The sequence below is a fragment of the Osmia bicornis genome, unplaced genomic scaffold, assembly GCF_907164935.1.
Source record: "Osmia bicornis bicornis unplaced genomic scaffold, iOsmBic2.1, whole genome shotgun sequence".
Lineage (NCBI taxonomy): Eukaryota > Metazoa > Arthropoda > Insecta > Hymenoptera > Megachilidae > Osmia > Osmia bicornis.
In genome coordinates, this window is record NW_025791433.1 from 19,448 (window position 1) to 23,478 (window position 4,031).

The following is a 4,031-nucleotide window of genomic DNA, read 5'->3' on the forward strand; positions in this document are numbered from 1 at the left end:
AACTGGGCTGCGCAAACCTGCGCCTAAATGACCTCGTTCTCTTAAAAAATAGTTCGCTTCCGCCATCTAAATGGCATCTCGCGCGTATTACTCAGCTGCATCCGGGTACGGACCAAAAGGTTCGTGTTGTCACCGTCCGCACGATAGACGGCGAATTGAAACGACCTGTTCCAGCGCAGCTGTGCAGAAGAAGAACAAGAAGAAGAAGAAATATCTCGGAATATGTGCATGACGCTCCTTTCCTTGAGGTAAATCTGCAAATATCTCGGAAACGGTGCGGCCTATGGCAAAATGTTATCAGACCTTTTTTGTAGCAAATTAAATTTCCTACTATTTAAGTTCCATGACATTTTTTGATCAGATGCGTAGTTTTCGAGACATATCGAGTATTTTAAAAATTCCGAAGCCGTACCAACATTATAAGGACGAATAAACACTGTGGCCCCTTTGTTTGAGGTAACTCTGCACTATTCTAAGCTGTACAGTAAAACTTGGATATATGCAACAAATATTGGGGCCCAGGCGTTGCATATATCCAGTCGAGGTGTCGAAACTCGGGTTACACGCGACGAGCGTCCAAGCGTGAACGTAGAAAAGGACAGATAGTGGTGGAAAAAGAGAGGTCCGATGATCAAAGGAAAGAGCCGAAACGTATCGGTGTGACTAATACTAATTCAACTATAAAACTTTCTTATTTTTGACTTTTTTTTACTGAAACTTTTACTAACGCATTGGTGAAATTTTTCTGATTAAAATGATACCAAACACGATATAGTTTGAATTATAATTACTTGCTAAAATTGATGTTAAAAGTTGGCGAAAAACAAAGGAGGATTGGAAATGAAAACCGGTTGCGGCGTCGGCTCGGGTTTCAAACGTTGCATATATCCAAGCGAGGTGTCGATTCTGGGCATTTAAACGTTGCATATATCCAAGCGAGGTGTCGATTCTGGGCATTTAAACGTTGCATATATCCAAGCGAGGTGTCGATTCTGGGCATTTAATGTTGCATATATCCAGTCTTGGTGTCGATTCTGCGTCCGTACAAATCGTTTGTACCGTGCCGCGTTACCTATTCTACGTTCGTACACAACATGCGACGTGTTGCATGTTGCATGTTGCGTGTTTGATGTATCTTTGGTGTACGGCTTGCCTTATACATATGTAGCCAAATCATATCGTGTTTGGTACCATTTTAATCAGAAAAATCTCACAAATGCGTTAGTAAAAGTTTCATTAAGAAAAGGTTAAAAATAAAAAAGTTTTATCGTTCAATTAGTATTAGTCACACCGATATTATGGTTGGATCATATTACACGGTTTCCTCGCCGAGCGGCTCGGTTCGGCTTAGGGGGATCCCCCCAAGTGGAGGGGATAGCGATGTTGCATATATCCAGACAAACTTTTGTTGCATATATCCAGGTTTTACTGTATTCACTATTCCAAACTGTGAATGCCACTTCCTGCGCAGCTGTGCAGAAGAAGAAATATCTCGGAATATGTGCGTGACGCCCCTTTCCTTGAGGTAAATCTGCAAATATCTCGGAAACGGTGCGAGCTAAGGCAAAATGTTAGGAGATCTTTTTGGTAGGAAATTAGATTTTCTACTGTTTATGTTCTATGACATTTTTTGATCAGATGCGCAGTTTTCGAGATATATCGAGATATTTAAAAGTTCCGAAGCCGCACCAACATTATAAGGATGAAGAAACATTGTGGCTCCTTTCGTTGAGGTAACTCTGCACTATTATGAGCTGTATTCACTATTCCCAGCTGTAAATGCCACTTCCAGCGCAGCTGTGCAGCAGAAGAACAAGAAGAAAAAGAAATATCTCGGAATATGTGCGTGACGTCCCTTTCCTTGAGATAAATCTGCAAATATCTCGGAAACGGTGCCAGTTATGGCAAAATCTTATCAGAACTTTTTTGTAGGAAATGAAATTTTCTACTATTTATGTTTGATGACATTTTTTTATCAGATGCGTAGTTTTCGAGATATATCGAGATTTTTAAAAGTTCCGAAGCCGCACTAACATTATAAGGATGAAGAAACACTGTGGCCCCTTTCTTTGAGATAACTCGGCACTATTCTAAGCTGTATTCACTACTCCCAGCTGTAAATGCCAGTTCCAGCGCAGCTGTGCAGAAGAAGAACAAGAAGAAGAAGAAATATCTCGGAATATGTGCGTGACGCCCCTTTCCTTGAGGTAAATCTGCAAACATCTCGGAAGCAGTGCGAGCAATGGCAAAACGGTAAGCGACCTGTTTTGTAGGAAATTAAATTTCCTACTATTTATTCTCTGTGACATTTTTTGATCAGATGCGTGGTTTTCGAGATATATCGAGATATTTAAAAGTTCCGAAGCCGCACCAACATTATAAGGATGAAGAAACATTGTGGCTCCTTTCGTTGAGGTAACTCTGCACTATTATGAGCTGTATTCACTATTCCCAGCTGTAAATGCCACTTCCAGCGCAGCTGTGCAGCAGAAGACCAAGAAGAAAAAGAAATATCTCGGAATATGTGCGTGACGTCCCTTTCCTTGAGATAAATCTGCAAATATCTCGGAAACGGTGCCAATTATGGCAAAATCTTATCAGAACTTTTTTGTAGGAAATGAAATTTCCTACTATTTAAGTTCTATGACATTTTTTGATCAGATGCGTAGTTTTCGAGATATATCGAGATTTTTAAAAGTTCCGAAGCCGCACTAACATTATAAGGATGAAGAAACACTGTGGCCCCTTTCTTTGAGGTAACTCGGCACTATTCTAAGCTGTATTCACTACTCCCAGCTGTAAATGCCAGTTCCAGCGCAGCTGTGCAGAAGAAGAACAAGAAGAAGAAGAAATATCTCGGAATATGTGCGTGACGCCCCTTTCCTTGAGGTAAATCTGCAAACATCTCGGAAGCAGTGCGAGCAATGGCAAAACGGTAAGAGACCTGTTTTGTAGGAAATTAAATTTCCTACTATTTATTCTCTGTGACATTTTTTGATCAGATGCGTGGTTTTCGAGATATATCGAGATATTTAAAAGTTCCGAAGCCGCACCAACATTATAAGGATGAAGTAACACTGTGGCCCCTTTCTTTGAGGTAACTCTGCACTATTCAAAGCTGTATTCACTACTCCCAGCTGTAAATGCCACTTCCAGCGCAGCTGTGCAGAAGAAGAACAAGACGAAGAAGAAATATCTCGGAATATGTGCGTGACGCCTCTTTCCTTGAGGTAAATCTGCAAATATCTCGGAAAAAGTGCGAGCTATGGCAAAATGTTGAGAGACCTTTTTTGTAGGAAATTAAATTTCCTACTATTTATATTTTATCACATTTTTTGATCAGGTGCGTAGTTTTCGAGATATATCGAGATATTCAAAAGTTCCGAAGCCGTACCAACATTATAAGGAAAAAGAAACACTGTGGCCCCTTTCTTTGAGGTAATTCTGCACTATTCTAAGCTGTATTCACTACTCCCAGCTGTAAATGCCACTTTCACCGCAGCTGTGCAGAAGAAGAACAAGACGAAGAAGAAATATCTTGGAATATGTGCGTGACGCCCCTTTCCTTGAGGTATATCTGCAAATATCTCGGAAACGGTGCGGCCTATGGCAAAATTTTATGAGACCTTTTTTGTAGCAAATTAAATTTTCTACTATTTACGTTCTATGACATTTTTTGATCAGATGCGTAGTTTTCGAGATATATCGAGATATTTAATAGTTCCGATGCCGCACCAACATTATAAGGATGGGGAAACACTGTGGCCCCTTTCTTTGGGGTAACGCTGCACTATTCTAAGCTGTATTCACTATTCCGAGCTGTAAATGCTACGTCCAACGGAGCTGTGCAGAAGAAGAACAGGTAGAAGAAGAAATATCTCGGAGTATGTGCGTGACGCCCCATTCCTTGAGGTAAATCTGCAAATATCTTCGAACCGGTGCGAACTATGGCAAAATGTTACATAAAAATCTTCTTGTTCTTCTTCTGCACAGCTGCGCTGGAAGTTGCATTTGCAGCTCCGAATAGTGAA